Source organism: Monodelphis domestica, chromosome 2 (genome assembly GCF_027887165.1).
Source record: "Monodelphis domestica isolate mMonDom1 chromosome 2, mMonDom1.pri, whole genome shotgun sequence".
Lineage (NCBI taxonomy): Eukaryota > Metazoa > Chordata > Mammalia > Didelphimorphia > Didelphidae > Monodelphis > Monodelphis domestica.
This window is the reverse complement of record NC_077228.1, coordinates 467,142,068-467,161,223: the sequence shown is the minus strand read 5'-3', so window position 1 is coordinate 467,161,223 and position 19,156 is coordinate 467,142,068. Positions and strand designations below refer to the sequence as shown.

The following is a 19,156-nucleotide window of genomic DNA, read 5'->3' as shown; positions in this document are numbered from 1 at the left end:
GGAACCATGCTAAGAAGAGAGACAAAAAAAAAAAAAAACAGCTCTCGCTCTCCAACTACAGTGGAAAAAAATAATATTGGCAAGCAACCATTTACAATGAGGTTCTGTAGTAGTCAGTCAACTTCTAAAGTCCTGTAGAGGGAAGGAACTAGCATTAAAAGGGAGAGAAGAAAGCTTCTTGCAGAGGGTGAAATTCTAACTGAAACTTGAAGCAAGTCAAGGAAGTTTTGAAGTGGAGATGAGAAAGAGAATTCCAGGCACTGGAGACAACTGGTGAAAGTGCCTAGAGTCAAAAGTGGGATGCTTGGATCCCTGGATCACATAACTCTGATACCTAGTGATCAGATCAGGCAGATTTCTCCAGCAACAACAAAAAAATCTCAGCTTTAATAAACATGACCAACTTAACAGAATGTATAGCTGCAAATATTAAGGTCATAAGATACACAAATTAACTTGAATCCATAGGAATTTGGGTGCTGCCATTTCCCAAAGTTTGAAGGCAAACCAGAGAAACACTGGCCACCTTCACAAAACAGATTATAAACAAAAATAAGGATAACCTGAAGAAAGGTGAACCAATGTAATGAATAAACTAAAGAAATTCAACTATACACTGTCTGAAGAGTTAAATTAATAGAAACACTGGGCAAAGAAAAACTGGGATGGCATAGTAGCCAAGATAAAAAGGCATTCACATCGATGACCCAAGAACTCCTGGGAAAAGAAAAAAGTTCCAGATGTGTATTAGCTGTTTACTGCATTCATGGTATTTTGTCTTCATTCCTAGATGTCTTAGTCATGCCACAAGATTGTCCTCAGTCTCCCATCAAAGGAGAAGGGAGAGCAGAGAGATTTTTAAAAATGGGTATGGACCTGTTTGTACAAAAATATTTATAGCTGTGCTTTTTGTGGTAGCAAAAAATCGGAAAATGGTGGGGTGTCCTCCGATTGGGGATTGGCTGAACAAATTGTGGTATATGAGGGTGACAGAATACTATTGTGCTATAAGGAATGATGAACTGCTTGATTTCTATAAGAACTGATGTAGAGTAAAAGGAGAACCAGGAGAACATTACACACAATAACTGAAACATTGTGGGATGATCAAATCTGATAGACAACTATTAATAGCAATGATCCAGGGCAATCCAAAGGGACTTATGAGAAAGAGTGCTATCCACATCTAGAGAAAGAATGGTTGGAGAAGAAATGCAGAAGAAAACATATGATTTATCACTTGTTTGTATGGGTATATGATTTAGAGTTTTGGTTTTAAAAGATTATTACAAAAATAAATAATATGGAAAAAACAAGAGAGGGGAAGAGGAAGGGAAGGGAACTAGCATTTATTAAACACCTTCAATATACTGGGCACTGTGCCAACACTTTTATAAATATTATCTCATTTAATCACAGCATCAACCTTCTGCAAAGAGGCCACTATACACTTAGCTGACCTTCATGTTGTCTGGTTTCACACTGCACCTATCAATCAGCACAGTCAACCTCCACTTAGTAAGTACTTGTAGTTGTGAAAGATAACTATGCCAGGCTCAGTTCCATTGATTTTATGTCCCTAGGGGAGCAGGAATATTAACAGCTATTACCCTTGTGGGTTGTCTGCCTGTCAGTACTAGCCCAAGGAGTATTTGCACCTTATTTTTATTCTTCCTGAGGCTAAACTCCACTAAACTGAGGCTAATGGGGCGCTTTACCTACAATACAGATTCAGAAGCCAAGCCTGAATTTCAATTGCCTTTGCTATTTTGCCTGTACCAGTTTTCACTGATAAATGAAGCCTTAGAAAATGGAATGAATAGAAACAAAAAAATTAGTCAACATGTATTCATGAAGTACTTACCTAGTGCCAGATGCTATGCTAACTACTGGGAAGATAAAGATTTTTTTTTTAATGGAGTCTAGTAGGCACCAGACATTCAGCTAAAATGATAAGGGGGGAAATAGACACAAAAGCAAGGAATAAAGCAGTTTTCTTTCTCTTTCATCAATGAAAGAAGAAGCATTTATTAAGTGCTGACATCAAATGTGACAACAAAGATAGTCCCTTATTTCAAGGAACTTACACTCCAAATGTGGTAACCCAGAAAGCCTAGGGGTGAGCCTCATGGTGGACTTTGATCTGGATGAAGTAGTTGGGATGGTAAATGGCTAACCATAGGTGAATATACTGACATGTTATCCAGGAAAATAGTAGAGTTGACTTTAAACAGAAGAGGTGGCTAGAAAGATGTTTAGGAGGAGGTGAAGAAAATTAATTTTAGATCATTTTATTTATTTATTTGTGTGTTTATTTTTAAACCCTTATCTTCTGGCTTAGACTCAGCACTTCATGTTGGCTCCAAGGCAGAAGAGTGGTAAGGTCTAGGCAATGGGGGTTAAGTGACTTGCCCAGAGTCACACAGTTAGGAAGTGTTAGGGGGAAGCACTTCTCATCTAGAGGCCTGGCTCTCAATCCACACTATCCAGATTCTATTATTTATTACCAATATTTAAATAGGATTCCATTCATTTTCTCAAACCCTAGCCTTGGAAAATCAAGCAATTCAGTCCCTCCAAGGCATAACTGAGTAAGGTAATTAGTCTCAGACCTTCCCCCTACCAAAGCATTTACCTGGCAAGGACCCTTACTTTTAAACAAAAGTGCCCTTTCTTAAGAGCCAGAGAGGGGTTGGTCAGTCATATTTGCCAAGCAATAGTCAAACTGTAGATGAAGTAATGGGAAGGAATTGAGATCTCTAAACCTACCTTTTCCTTAAAATATCCAACAATCAGGACTGGCAGGGAAGGACCAAATGTTATGCTATCAGGCTAATCAGAAGACATATCCTCTATTAATTATTTTATTAATATCTTAGTTCTTTATTGAAATATTAATAATTATTTATTAAACTATCATTTATTAATACCTCACATCCTCTATTAATAAACAATAGCATACCAAGAGAAAAGGACTCATTTTATTTACTGGTTAAAAATTCCTGGCACCTACAGAGGAGATGACCAGGAGGGTAGGGAGTGATTTGAATTATGACTGGGGCTTTCATTTATATATAAATACATGAAATTATAATGTCTATAAAAACTTACTTGATGCCAGATAATTCTTGTTTTGATGCTCTGGTTTCTGATTATATCAAACCTTTAAAATTACTAATTAAACAGTTGCACAAAGCAGTCACCAATCAGGACAAGGAAAGAAGTTCCTCCAAAGTGGTGGGTAGTAAGAGAGGAGATGGCCTGAGATTAGGTACTAATAATGTGTGCAAAATAAATGCATAGTGATGGAAAGACATCAAATAATAATAGTAACTTGGGCAGCTGGGTGGTGCAGTGGAGACTGTCAGGTCTGGAGTCAAAAAGACTCATCTTCTTGAACTCAAATCCAGCCTTAGATAATTACTAGCTGGGGGCATGTCACTTAATCCTGTTTGCCTCAGTTTTCTCATCTGTAAAATGAGCTGGAGAATGAATTGGCAAACCATTCCAGTATCTTTGCCAAGAGAACCCCAAATGGGATCATAAAGTCTTGGACACCACCAAAAATGACTGAACATCAGTAGCAAATTAGTTAATAAAGGCAGCATGCCATAACAGATAGAAAGCTATCCACAGAGTAAGAAAGAACCAGGTTCAAATCCCACCTTTGAAATAGACTAAGGACCCTAGTCAAGTCATTTAATCACTTGTAAGAATATAAATTGTTTGGAACTGGACTCAAAGAGCCACTAACTCTTTGACCTACTAATACGACCAAATGTCTATCACAGAGATCAAGGAAAAGGAAAAAAGATCTGTTTGTTCGAAAATAGCAATTATCACCTCTTTTTGTGGTGGCAAAGAACTAGAAATCAATTCCCATCAACTAGGGAATGGCTGAACAAGCTGTGGTACATGATTGTGATGGAATAGTGCTGCATTATAAGAAATAATAAACAGAATGGCTTCAGAAAAACCAAGGAAGACTTATGAAAATATGCAAAATGAAGTGAGCAGAGGCAGAACACTGTGCACAATAACAGCAATATTGCAAAGATAATCAACTGTGAATGGCTTAACTATTCTGATCATGATAATAATCTAAGACAATTTCAAAAGATCCCTGATGAAAAATGCTACCCACCTCCAGAGAAAGAACTGACGAACTCCGTGCAGATTGAAGCATAGTCTTTTAAACTTTTTTTCTCATTTTTTTCTCTATACTTTTTTTTAGTATGGCTAAAATGGAAGTCTATTTTGCATGACTTCACATGTATAATTGATATCAGACTGCCTGCCTTCTCAAGGAAGGGGGGAGGTGGGAAGACGGGAGAGAATTTGGAACTCACAACTTCAAACTTTGATTATTAAAATTTTACATGTAATTATGAAACATTTAATAACAGTTTAAAAAATTTTAAGATTATACATTTCAAAGATGGAGCTGGTTTGCATCAAGAAAGTATATTCTTCTCTGGGAACACTCTATAGAGTAAAATTGCAGATCTAATTTTTTTAAAACAACTTTGGGGGCAGCTGGGTAGCTCAGTGGATTGAGGGCCAGGTCTAGAGATGGGAGGTCCTAGGTTCAAATGTGACCTCAAACACTTCCCAGCTGTGTGAGCCTGGGCAAGTCACTTAACTCCCATTGCCTAGCCCTTACCACTCTTCTGCCTTGGAGTCAATTGACTCCAAGATAGAAGGTAAGGGTTTAAAAAAACAACTTTGAATGGCCTTGGACAACTAAAAGCAACTAAATAGTGGCTTGCTCAGGATCACACAGCCAGCAAATATGTAAAGTGGGATTTTAACTCTGGTGTTCCTGACTCCAAGCACAGCCCTCTGTTAACTTCACCACCTGGCTGATATACAAATATGCAGTGTGGATTTATATTATATACATATGATGCATATGCATCATAGGTATATAGGTATATATTTATATAAATATATATATATGTTTGTGTATATGTATATTTGTTCAAGTTTTCCCTCCAGCACTTAACTAGAGGTTTCACCCAGAGCAAGTCACTTAACCAGCATGGCTAAAAAGGCAGAGGAAGCCCTGGAGTAAAGTTTGAGCCCTCTATTTAGTCTTTGGAGCCTCCCCCTTGTCACCCTGCCATTGTAATTGCCTAGTACTTTATACACTATTTCTTGAGCTCTGCTTCATCCACTTTATCCTTGCCCCCTTCCCTGTCCAGTTCTGAAACCATGGACTCGATTCTGCCACTGCTCCTGGAAGGGGTCTGTTGGTTGTAATCAGGCTTCAGGTCCTGGCTGCAGAGGTTTATGGGAATGAAAGTCCAAAAGGTGGGGGGGGGGGGGGGGTTCTTTCTCCTTTGGAGAGGAAGGATCCTGAGTTCTGAGCAATGGCTTGTGCTTCCAGACTATGAAAGCAGGGAAAATTGGTTGGCAGTGGTGGTGAGTGAAACTCAGCATGGTAGCAGGTGCTTGAATGGAGACTAACAATGGGGCATTGATGTGGCCAGCGCTTCCCCAGTATGATGCTCTACCTATTAAAAGATGCTGATAGAGTTGTCTGGCATGGACTGAGGCTGCAGGTTGGGACAATCCAGGCAGAAAATCCACGAAAAATGTCAGCACTTCCCGCCCCTCCCTCCCCACAGCTCTCTCTCATACCTATTGCTGGTCAAAGCTTTACATATCTTTTTTTTTCCATTTCTTTAAGCTGTTTCCAATTCTTGATTTTGTTTTGTTTCACATAAAAACTATGATGGATCATGACTTCCTGGTGATGCATGTTGATGTACTAGTAGTCCTCAGAACGGACTATTTCCGATAAGAGCTGGAAACACCCCTAATTAGAACAAGGCAGGTGTTTGAACCTCAGTCTGAAATGATCAAGAATACTTCAACGTGACTAGGGCGCTCTACCATTTTGGTTTTTAATCATTTGTACAAACTCTAAAATCAATGGAAGAAATTAGCCAATGAATTGGAACCATTTCACCACTAGAATAAATTAGCAAATCATTGTGGAAGCAGAGCCAGGTGTAGCTTGGATCCAGAACCTTTCAAAGTAAGGTGGGGGCAGAGACCAAGGGATGGTCAAGTCTCTGGGGCACCAGGCTGGAGGGAAATCCTTCAGAGAAAAAACTTCCTAGTGACACCTGCTGGTTATACAAATATTCCCCCTCATCCCAGGCATTTCAAAGAACTTCTCCCCAGCCGCCACACCCCACTGTGAATTGTTTCTTCACTTTCTTTTCACTTTAAAGTTTAAGCCTCTTAGAAAACTAGGATCCATTGTCGTTGGTTTTGTGTTTTGTCCCGAGGGCTAAGCATATAATAAGTTCTTAATAGATGTTTTTGTTTTTACTCATTTATTAATTCAGAGGCTCAAACAACCCTTTAGGAATTATCATACCTAGTTTGTAATCTGTCTAGATGAAAGGAGTTCCCCCACAGAAATAAAATCAAAGATTTCTCATGTACTCTCACTAGTTTGTACTAAAGCAATTTTTAAAAATACAGAGAAAGTATTTTGTTTTGATAGGCAATGAAAAAGACTAGGCCTTTCTTTGAGAAAGGAAGACTCTCCATCTTTTCACTTTCTGATGTCCCTGAAAATACTTATATATTCTATCACAAAAAAAAAAAAAGTTTTTTCATCAAGTTAGGAAATCCTCAAATTAAAAAAATTACAGGGGACCGAGGCTGTGAGGTGGCTCAATGGATTGAGAGCCAGGCCTGGGGATGGGAAGTTTCTGGGTTCAATTTGGCCTCAGACACTTCGTAGCTGTGTGACCCTGGGCAAGTCATTTAACATTTTCCCCCATTGCCTAGCTCTTACCACTTTTCTGCCTTGGCACCAATAAACCATACTGATTCTAAGATGGAAAGTAAGGGTTTAAAAAAAAACTATTGACTTATTAATATAGAGTTCTTCAAAAGCCCCTAGATCTTAGAACCACTTTAGTACTCAAAAATATGCATTAAAATGCCCTTGTCCCTTTATTTGACTGACTTTCCAATTAGCTAGCAGAGGAAATAGATTTCCTCTAGCACAGGGAACAAATTATAGAACTGTTAATTCCCTAAATTGGGATGATTTAGGAAGAAAGGTCAGAGAGTATGTATTTTCTATGGATTCACAGAAACCTAGATCTTGAAAGGGAAAGTACTGGATTTAAATTGAGGTTCAATTCCCAGTTCTGCTATTTGTGTGACCTTGGGTAAGTCACTTTATTTCCCTAGACCTGATTTTTTTGTGTATAAAAAGCTGTAACTGAACAAAATCATCCCTGAGGATCCTCTAATCCTAAATTTTATGATCTTGGATGCCAACTCTTTCATTTTACAGATGAATAAATTGCCCTTCTCTCTATGCTCTTCAACATCGTTTATCAGTGACTTGGATTGAAAGTATGCATGACACATTTTCCAAAATTTCAGATGTCAGGAAACAAGAAAGGATCTAATTAACACATTGGAAAACAAGGTCCAAAAAGATATTTCTGGCCAGAATGATGGGCTAACTAACGAGGTGAAATGTAATTAGGATAAGTGTAAATTCAAAAGATCGTAAGATTTAGAATTGTAAGGAACTTTGCAGTTGATCAAGTTCATCTCCATCATTTTACAGATGAGAAAAGAAAGGCACAGAGAAGACAAGTGATTTGCCCAAGATCACACAGGTAGTGAGTGAATCCAAGTCTTTCTGACTCCGAATCTACATTGTAGAAAATTAGCTACACAAAAAAAATATAAGCATAGATGAAGCTTAGGGGAAGTATAGGGATACATAATAATTCTGAAGAGGGTAAAAAATCTGGGAGATTTAGTGGACTGCAAAGTTGAGCCTTACAACATAGCGGTCAAAATGATGTAATTTTTTTAATTTAAAAATTTTAGATTTTTTATAATTCTTATCTTCTATCCTAGTATCAATGCTAGGACAGAAGAGTGGCAGGGGCTAGGCAATTGGGTTTAAGTGATTTGTCCACAGTCACACAGCTAGGAAGAGCCTACATTCAGATTTGAACCCAGGTCCTAGCACTCTATCCACTGTGCTACCTACCTGCCTCTGGTGTAATTTTAAATTGTATTAAGAGAGATATAGGTTGCTCAGGGGTTAGAGTGTCAGACCTGAAGTCAAGAAGACATGTTCCTGAGTTCAAATCTGACCTCAGACACCTACTAGTCATACAAGTCTTTTAAACCTATTTGCCTCGGTTCCCTCATTTAGAAAATGAACTAGAGAAGGAAATGGCAAACTTCTCCAGTATTCTTGCCAGTAAAACCTGAAGTGGGGTCATGAAGAGTCAGACATGCCTAAAGTGATCCAACAAAACAATCAGAGAGATATAATGTCCAGAATGAGGGACCACTGTATTTTATCACAGTCAAACCATATCAGTTCTGGTCCTCAGATACAGATAAGATACTGACAAGCTAGAGGGCAGCACGAAGAAGGTGACCAGCATGGGGAACAGACAGACTGAAGATCAAGCTGTACAAGGACCAAAGGATGTTTAGAGAAAAGGACCCACTCTGTGGGGTGATAGTTTTCTTCAAGAAGTGATAGATTTTCAGGTGGAAAAGAGATTAGACTTATTCTCTTTGATCCCAGAGGATGAAAGTTGCTGAAAAGCAGATACCAGAAAACCTTGGAGATTGCAAGTACTGTCCCAGATCACCACAGTAAAATGATTGTCTCAATAATGTAAATCACGTGAATTTTTTGGCTTCCCAGTGTGTATAAAAGTTGTTTAAATTATATCATAATCTATTGAGTGTACAATAGTATTAGATCTAAAAAGCAATGTGTATACTATAACGAAATGTACATACCTTGTTTTAAAAATGCTAACCATTGTAATCTTTTTGCTGGCAAGGAAGTCTTGCCTTGATGTCCATGGCTACTGACTGATCAAGGTGATGATTACTGAAGCCTGGAGAGGCTGTTGCAATTTCTTAAAATTAGACAGCAATGAAGTTTGCCAGTACTGATTGACTCTTCCTTTTACTTGAACACTTAAAGACCACTGAGGATTTATTAATTGACCTAATTTCAATATTGTTCTTTCTCAGGGAACAGGAAGACCCGAGAAGAGGGAGAGAGATGGGGAACAGCCAATCCATGGAGCAGTCAGAATATAAGCAACAACTATCATAATATTGCCATCTTATATGGAAATGTGAGTAGTACCCCAAAACAATTATAATAATAACATCAAAGATCATTGATCATAAGAGATAATAATAATGGGGAAAGTTTGAAATATTGTGAGAATTATGAAATGTGAGCACATGCTATTGGGAAAATAGCACCTCTAGACTTGCTTGAGGTAGGGTTACCACAAACCTTCAATTTGTAAGAAGCAAACAAGCAAAACACCACAATATTTATGACACCAGCTAGTGTATTGAGAGCCAGACCTAGAGACCAATTCTGTCCTCAGAACACTTCCTAGCCATGTGATCCTGGGCAAGTCACTTAACCCCCAATGCTTAGTCCTTACTGCTGCCTTGGAACCAACACACAGTATTGATTTTAAGATGGGAAGTTTGGCGTGTTTTTTTTTTAATACAATATTTGCTAAGGGCAATAAAGTGAAACAAGATCTTAAAAAAAGTATAGCTGTATAGAGTCAGTGTAAGGGAGAAAACTTCCCAGAAATAAGAGGCATCCAGAAATGCAAAAACCCCTTAGAGTGAGGGAAACAGAAATTAGATGAGCACTTGTTTGAGAGGCTCTAAAGAAGGATGATTCCTGTTGGGCTCAAGTTGGGCTAGTTTACTTTGAAGTTCCTTCCAATTCAGAGATTACATGAAACTGAAGCACTGAAAATTGTCTTGCCCTGTTCTTCTAGCTCTTGGTTCAAGACTTTGTCTATAGCCTTTCCTGGCATGGCGAGGTAAAAGGAATTTTGAGTGACCAGAGAACAGGATTCCATCCCTAGAAGTCTATGTATAGCCCTGAAAGAGGAAAGGACTTTGGTACCCTCTGACTTTTCCTTGAGTACTCCCCCCTTCTGCTGATTATGGTCCCTTTTCCTCTTAGGAAACTGTCCATAGTTTTTTTTCAATACCAAATCTCAGAAATTTTAATCATGTAAAGGGGTGAAACACAGAAGGTGTGACCCTTCTCATCTGTGCTTACACTTTAGGAGATCTCCAAGTTTTAAACTAAAGAGATAAAAAAATTCTTTATTAATCTAGCAAATATTTCACAGAAAATCTTGTGAGGTAGGTAGTTCAAGCATATTATCCCACTACTAAGAGATGAAAGAAAATATAACTCTGAGATATAAAGCTATTTGTCCAGGGATATGACCAGAGTCACAGTTTGAGTTAAATTTGCAGTGGAAATTAGTCCATACTACTTGGAATACCTTGGAAACTGGTCAACTACTTACAAACCAGGGCTTAATTTATTGTCCTTTTGATTGCCTAGATTCAAGAAAGTTATGGAGAATATCTTAATAATGCAGGTTAGACTTATATAGGCATGGCAGGTACATTTGGGGGGAGAGGAGTAGTAATCATTATTAAAGATTTATCAGCACACCCTGGATTTATCCAGAATCACACAACTAAAAAGAATTAGAATCAAGACTTGAATCCCCATCTCTAAATTCCATGTACAGCTCTCTCTTTCAAGGATAGGTAATCTCCAAAACTGGAATTCAAGGTCTTATCTAGAGGATGTGTACTTGGAAAAAACGATGAGTGCCTTTCTATCAATATAGCATTGGTCCTAACTAGTTGTCGTTCAGTCATTTTTCAGTCCTGTCTGTCTGACTCTTCATGATCTCATTTGGGGTTCTCAATGGTTTGTCTTTTCCTTCTTTAGCTCATTTTGCATATGATGAACTGAAGCAAACAGAGATGATGACTTGCCCAAGGTCACATAGCTAGTAAGAAGTAGAAGTCAGGGGGCAGCTGGGTAGCTCAGTGGATTGAGAACCAGGCCTAGGGATGGGAGGTCCTAGGTTCAAATTTGACCTCAGACACTTCCCAGCTGTGTGAGCCTGGGCAAGTCACTTGACCCCCATTGCCTAGCCTATACTACTCTTCTGCCTTGGAGCTAATACACAGTATTGACTTCAAGAAGGAAGGTAAGGGTTTAAAAAAAAAGGAAGCTGAAGTCAAATTTAACTTCAGTCTTCCTGATTCCAGGTCTGGCACTGTATTCACTGTGCATGCCACCTTTCTGCCCTTAGCTGTCCTAACTAGTAGCTTGTAGGAAATGCCAAAAAAAGAAGAAACTGACTAGAGTGGGCAGGTAGAAAGAAATAGAAAAATGAAGATAGACCTCAACAACTCCACAGTTTTGCTCTGGGGTGATGCTGTTTTTATTCATTACCTTTAATGCCTTTTTTAAAAAACCCAATTCATTTATTCAATCAAAACAAATTACTTTCAAAGCTTCTTCTATGAAAGGTATTATGGAAGAATCCCAAGGTAAGAAAGACATTTCCTTGTCCTTCAGGAATTTGAAGTCTGATAGAAAAGATGGGAATGGCCAAAAATCACATTTTTCCAAGCTTGAAATAGAAAGAAATCACTACTGGATAAGGAGGTCAGGGAGGGCAACATGGAAAAGGTGACATTTGAGGGAAATGACAGAAGTAAAGTCACAGAATTGTGAAATCATGGGGCATGCCTGGGAAACAGTGAGCAGTCCATTTTCACTGAAATAAATGAGTATATGTTAAGGAATACTAGAAAATTATTTGAAAAGCTTGGATTTCATTTGGTAGGCTTTTGGGCTAGAAGTTAGAATAGGCCAACTTCAGATCAGGAACTGAAATGCCACCAAGAAATAAAAATTACTTTTTTAAAACTACATTTAAGTTTTTCCCCTATTATATTTAAAACCAGTTTCCAACATTTTCCAAAGAATACTGAGTCTTGAATTCTCTCCCTCCTTCCCCAACCCTTTATCCCCCTTGAGATGATAAGGAATCTCATATAGATTTGACATGTGCAATCATGTAAAAACATAAAAATTACTTATTTTTAAAACATCTATGATTATAAAAAATACCTACTAAGGAACCAGTGCAGACTTGGCACTTGTTCTACAGCTAACAGTTTTTTTTTTTGTGTGTGTGTGTGTGATTTTCTTTTTTAAAATTATTCTTCTCAATTACATGTACAAACTATTTTTAATATTGTTTTTAAAAAAGGTTTGCATTCCAAATTCTCTTTCTCCCTCCCTCCTTCCCTTTCCCCTTCCTTGAGAAGGCAAGCCAATTTGATATAGATTCTATGTACAGTCATGCAAAACATACATCCATTTTAGCTATGTTTCTATAGAAAACAGAAACCAAAACAAAACAAGAAGTAAAGAAAGTCAAGAGAAGTCTGTTTCATTCTGCATTCAGTAATCATCAGTTCTTTCTGTGGAGGGGGAACGTGTTTTTCATCATAAGTCCTTCAGAATTGTCTTGAATAATTAGCTAAGTCAATCTTAATATGGTCTTCATTCCTCTCTTCTGACTCTCTGGACTTTCTCAGCCAATGCCCTTAGACTTCTCACACTGGAAGGAAGCTGTCTCTGAAGCCCTTTCCTCTGATTTTATGACTCCTCCCAAGACCTCCATTTTAAGGAAAGTACCTTGGCTAACCATATCTTCATCCCTTTTCCTCCTGACTCCACTCATGACAGTTTGGACTTTCTCTACCATGCCCCTTCACCACAGCCCCCCATGAGTGGACACTTCCCCTCTACTCTCCCCCTTTTCAACTCCTTTTCTTCATTGTCTGTCCCTCCCTGCCCCCTCCTCCATCCCCAGTGGAAGGATAACACCATAAGGGCAGGGATTGTCTTTCTGCTTGTATGTGTATTCCCAATTTGATACAGGGTGTGGCACAAAGTAATTATTTAATCAATGCTCATAGTCTTCATTTGACTTGGAGAGTTTCCAGGGAAACTGTGAAGTTAAAGTACTTGCCCAGGACCACACAATCAGTATGTGTCAGAGAAGTTTTCTTTACTCCAACACCAAATCTAGTCACTTGTCCACACTGCCCTTCCAAACAACTTAATTCTGTTCAGGAGAAAGGCAGCATTTGCAGTGCTCTATTAACTACCAATGTGACTTGAAGTAAATCATTTCAGCTGACTCACTATAAAATGAAATAATAAAGGATATATTTAGGTTATCTGAAAAAGATCTTGGGGTTTTAGTGGACTTCAAACTCAATATTAATCAATAATGTGGCATACAACCAAAAAAGGGAATGTAATCTTGGGCTAAATCAAGAGAAGCATAGTAGACAAGATTGATAATGACCTCACTCTTCCCTACCTGATCAGACCACACCATGAGTATTGTATTCAGTCTATGTTCCCTATTTAAGAGGATGTCCAAGGGGAAAGTTAGGTGGCTCAATGGACAGAGAGCCAAGTCTAGAGAAGAAAAGTCCTGAGTTCAAATTTGACCTTAGATACTTTTCTTGCCATGTTACCCTGGGTAAGTCACTTAACCCCCGTTGCCTAACCCTTTTTGCCCTTCTGTCTTGGAACCCATATTTAGTATTGCTTCTAAGATAGAAGGCAAGAAAAAAAAAGGAATGACAAGCAGGATGATTTCAGAAAAACCTGAAAAGACTTATATGAACTGATGAAAAGTAAAGTGAGCAAAATCAGTAGAACATTGTACACAGTAAACGCGATATTGTACAATGATCAACTGCAAATGACTTAGCTATTATCAGCAGTAACAAGACAACTCTGACACACGATAAAAAAAAAAAATTATCCACTGTCACAGAAAGACCTGATGGAGTCTCAATGCAGAACCATACATGTCATTTTTCACTATTTTTCTTATATGTATGATATATGTCTTCTTTCACAATATGATGAATGTGGAAATATGCATTGCATGATAGTACTTGTATAACCAAAATAACTTGCTTGCCTTCTCAGGGAGGGGGAGGAGAGGATAGAAGGAAGAGAACACAGATTGCAAAATGTCAAATAATGATTATCAAAAATTGTATCTATTGATCAACTGTGAAAACTTGGTTACTCTTGGTAATGCAATGATCTGAGATCATTCTGAAGGACTTGACAGGGAATGCTGTCCACCTCCAGAGGAAGAATTACTGGAGTCAAATGCAGATCAACGCATATTATTTTTCACATCAGTTTATTTATCATTTTATTTGGGGGTTGGGGTTTTATATGAGTGCTCTCTTAACAACAGTGATCAATATGGAAGTGGATATGGCCCAATATGGCCCATACCAAATTGCTTACCATCTCTGAGATAGGGAAAGGAAGGGAAGTAAATGGTTTAGATCTTATAATTTTGGAAAATGTATGTTAAAAATTATTATATGTAATTGGGAAGATAGGTTATCTTTGAATTTAAAAATTATCTTTATGTAATTGGGGAATTATAATAAAACATTACTGAAGAAGAGAATATTGATAAGCTGAGAAGCAATCTGGTATGATGGATAGTGTTGGCCTCAGGCCATGAAGAACAGGATTGAAGTCCTGCCTCAGACACATGCTGGCTATGTGACCCAAGACTAGTCATTCAAATTCTGTGCTCTAAGCAACTCTCTAAGTACTTATGGTGCAAGTGTCAACCTGTGTCAGTTTCTATAGAAGGATTCCTCTAACAGCTAATGAGGAGCTCCTCATACTGATGAAATCACAGGTCAAGTATTTATCCCACTGATAAACTGAAGGCTATCCTCAGTCATTCATGCAGTCAGTAACCATTTATTAAGTGCTTACAATGTGCTAGGCACTGTGCTAAAGGCTGGGAATACAAAGAAAGATAAGAGAAAAAAGATCAGTTTTTCAAGGAATTCACAATCTAATGGGGGAAGACAACATGCAAAGAATTATGTAAAATAATTTATATGCAGGATAAAATTAGAAATTATTGATAAGGAAGGGCATTAGAATTAAGAAGGCACAGGAAAATCTTCCTGCAGAAGTTGAGATTTTAGCTAGTACTTGAAGGAAGCTAAAGAAGCCAGGAGACAGAAATGAGGAGAGAATTCCAGACATGGGATTCAGTCAGTGAAGATGCGTAGGTTCAAGTGGAGTATCTTATTTGAGGAGGGAACCAGGATCCTAAAGGGCTCCAAGTTCATGGGAACATGGGAATCAAATGAAGGAGCTAGAGAAATTTAGCCTGGAGAAGAGTCAGATTGGGATGAGATAGCCATCTTCAAATATTTGAAGGGTTATCATGTGAAAAAGGAATTAGTTCTGTTTGTCTCCACTGGGCAAAAGCATGAAGAATGGGACAAATTAATCAAAAATGAAGTTTAAAATTGTCATAACTTTCTTAATAAATTAGGAATATCCAAAGGTAAAACGTGCTACCCTGAGTTCCCTCTCCTTGGAGATCCTCTAGTAGAAATCAGATGACCAAGTGTAGGATAGGTATGGTATGGAAAGAATTCCTTTTGGGTATAGGATGGTCTAGATGGCCTCTAGGAGTCCTAATTAATATTCTCTAATTCCATAAGTTAATATATATCCATCATTAACATCCATCAATCAGCAGGCATTATAGAATGACTACTATGTCCAGAGCTCTCTGTTTGGTGATTATGCTATTTTAAGGAATATTGTTATTACTATTACTATGATTGTCAGGTTCTAGGAGGGAAACTTTCTATAAAAATGCAAATTAATAAAAAGACAGTTTATATTAGTATTTTAAAAATGGCCAATGTCTAAATCAGTCAACAAATATTTATTGGCACTATGTGCCACTAGGCACTGTTCTAGAAGCTGGCATTACATAGTCAAAACCAAAACAGTCTTTGGTCTCAAGGACCTTCCACTAAGGGAAAGATGTTTACAGACAAGTAAATATATGTTATACAGAGACAGCGTTATTGGAGGGGGGCAGTACTAACAACTGGGAGAATCAGGAAAGTTGCTTTAAAAGAGATCATACCCAAGTTGATTCTGGAAAGATCTTAGGGGATCAAAGAGGCAAGACAGAATAGGGCCAGCTTGTGCAGAGCATCAAGGTGACTGGTGGAATGTCATCTACCAGAAAGATAAGAAATCCAGTTAGCTGGTGTGTAATACTCATGACAGGGAGCAACATGTAATTAAAATGGAAAAATGGACTGGAGCCAGGTTGTGAAAACATTTAATGTTCAACTGAAAAAGAATGAACACATATGTAGGAAGAAGGTTTCTCCTATACCTAACTTCCCTAATATATAAAAATATCTCCTTGATTATTCCAATGACAGTATAAATATGAAATAAAGTTGCAAAAATATCTATGAGTCTTGATTTTCACACTTGAGCTTTCCTAAAAATGGGTGCTACCATAAAGAGTGACTTTTCTTAAGATCTGGTCTCAAAGAACTGTTGGAGTAGGAATACAGGTGAAAACATATGATTTATCACTTGTTTCTTTGGGTATATGCTTTGGATTTGAGGTTTTATGAAATTATTCTCTTACAAAAATGAACAAGATGGAAATATGTTTTGAGTGATAATACATGTATAACCCAGTGGAATTACTTGTCAACTTTAGGAGGGGGAAGGTAGAGCGGAGAGTGAGAACATGAATCATGTAACTTTGAAAAACTTATGTGGAAATTTGTTACTGGAATAAAATAAAGATAAAATTAAAAAACAAAAAAGATCTGGTCTCAGAGGCAGGAGGTCCTGAGTTCAAATGTACCCTCAGACACTTCTTAGCTGTGTGACCCTGGGCAATCTACCTAACTAGTTTCAGCGTAAATTTGTTCATGTGTAATAATAACATGTAGAATGCTTTGTAAGCCAACTATCATCATTATTTTTTAAACCCTTACCTTGTGTCTTAGAACCAATACTATCAGTTCCAAGACAGAAGAGCAGTAAGGGCTAGGCAGCTAGGGTTAAGTCACTTGCCCATTGTCACACAACTAAGAAGAATATGAGGTCACACTGGAACCCAGTACCTCCTGTGTCTAGGCCTGGCTCTCCATCCACTGCGCTACCTAACTGACCCTATCATCATCATCATCACCATCATCATCATCATCATCATCATCATCATCATTATTTTCTCCAGTTGGATGGGAGCTAACTTGTATCTTTCAAGTCACCCAGGGCTATTGCCTATTTTTACAGGAAGTTAGTAGAGGATAAATTGAGAAAAATGTAATAGAAAACTCAAGAAGATTCAAATAATAAATTTTCTGAGTTTCCTTCTATTAGGGCATATTTCTCTTTCTTATTTTCATGGTAAGAGAATAAGAAAGTTTACATATCACAAAAGTTATTCAAAAATAATTTTGTGGTCAATTATTATAATTCAATTCCTTCTGTCTCAAGAGCTATGGTCAATTCTAAGTCCCAGGCAATCAAGATAATATGGTGGGGGGTTTTTTGAGGAAAAGGAGTGGGACTGAGACCAAAAATGTCTCTAAGAACCCTACTTCTATCTCCATAGCACTTTGGAAATTTTTTATTCAGTTCTAAATGGTACAAATGGAATCTAAAATCTTGATCTGGAAAATGGAATTACTTTTTGCACATACTTTGTCTTAGCTACCAAAATATAGAAGCAGACTGGCCCATTAAACCAAACTGTTTCAACATCAGAGTTTCATAGAAGAAAATGCACAGGGAGATGTAATTTCCATCTCTCCTACTTGATTCTTTTCCCAAATAATATTATTCAGAGACATAATTAGGAGAAATCTCCAAGGGACCAAAATTTAGAGGGGTATGCTTTCTCTCCTGGTAGACCTCAGACCTACTCTCTTCTTCACCTGAAGTCTTTTGTTAGTCCTGCATCATTCTTCCTTCATCACATCCTCATCATAAATCCATCTACTCCCTTATCTGGTTCTGGACTTTCTTCCCAAACCATGGAAAAACCCTTTCTTGGAGCCTCATGGCTCAGCAGTCCATTGCCAAACCTATTGCACATTCTTCCTAAATCTTGGAATTGAAAGAAACAACCACTGTGCCTTCGCCCAGCATGGTGGCCCCTAAAACTGCCATCATTATCTTTTTCCCACCTCCTACTTGGAGAGACTACTACTACTACTACTACTACTACTACTACTACTACTACTACTACTACTACTACTACTTGGAAGTAGGGGAATTAGAGATTTGGAGCTAAATTGAAGAGGGTGCATGTCAGACCTTTTAGGGAATAAGCTGTCCATTGTCAATCCACTATATCACTACTAGTAACTCATTTGGAAGCCACTGACGGTGCAATGAAGTAGAGGTCTGTCATACACTGGAAGTGAAATCACAAGACCATTCAACAACCCCAGTGAATTTTGCTCTGGCTTGATCCTACTCTGCTTTCTCCCTGCATAGTAGCCTCCCAAGTAGCAATTTTTGGGTCTTTCCACAAATTATCTCTTTGAGGTCTCTCTTCATCCTCTAATTCAGTTTTTCCATAGTTGCCAGAGTGCGTAGTTATGGTTCTGATATTAGTCTCATTCTCTTCCTATTTCTCCTCCAAGTACTCTCAAGAGATTTTCATCTTCCCAATTCTTATTTATGAGATCATGGGATTTAGAGATAGACAGTACACTAGAGTTCATCTGATGCAATTCCACCATTTTATAGATAAGAAAACTGAGGCTCAGGAAAGTGTCTTGTCCAAGGTACAACATAATAAGTAGTAAGGCCAGAATTTAAAGACAGTTCATTTGACTTCCATATATGATTAAGTAAACCAAAAAACCTAGATCCAAGTTCTAGGTTTATAATATAGCCATAACTTCCATGCAAGCATCATCTGTACTACTTGAAGTCTATGAGATTAATGGGTCCCTTTAGGACTCTGGGCATTTCTGGGGAACATGAACTGGAAAGTGGCCCTTTGTAGAATTTTTTTAAGGTTTTAAAATTTGAAATTACATTAAAACTCAAACTATAGAATATTTTTTGAATCTTTGGAAAAGTCATTTTCTTTTTATTATTTATACCACTGGGGAAATAATAGCTGCCAATTAACTACTACCACTATTTTTAACAGGTGATAAATGAAAATATATAAAGCTTTACTCATTATGTAGAAGAAAAACAACATATTATTAGCCTGTCTATAATTAGGAAAAAAATGCACCAATCCACAAAAATTCCCTCATCCATTCACCTTCCCTCTAGGTGACACAATGTAGTGATAACAGAAGACATAAAATCAACAGTCTTCATGATTGA

At 37.8% G+C, this 19,156-nt stretch overlaps 1 protein-coding gene and 1 long non-coding RNA gene across 10 annotated transcripts in view; one reads left to right on the top strand and one right to left on the bottom strand.

Moving 5' to 3' along the window:
* Window positions 1-19,156, bottom strand: part of CDC14A (cell division cycle 14A) — a 300,191-nt gene that overhangs the window by 253,321 nt on the left and 27,714 nt on the right. The window lies entirely within an intron of this gene.
* LOC130457500 (uncharacterized) overlaps window positions 1-19,156 on the top strand; it is a 39,930-nt gene that overhangs the window by 1,742 nt on the left and 19,032 nt on the right. For 3 of the 4 annotated variants that reach the window (XR_008916748.1, XR_008916747.1, XR_008916745.1), the window contains exons 2-3: window positions 1,420-1,518; window positions 9,058-9,164. This is a non-coding gene — a long non-coding RNA (uncharacterized LOC130457500). The remainder of the gene's footprint in view (window positions 1-1,419; window positions 1,519-9,057; window positions 9,165-19,156) is intronic. The other variant, XR_008916746.1, reaches the window with a different exon arrangement.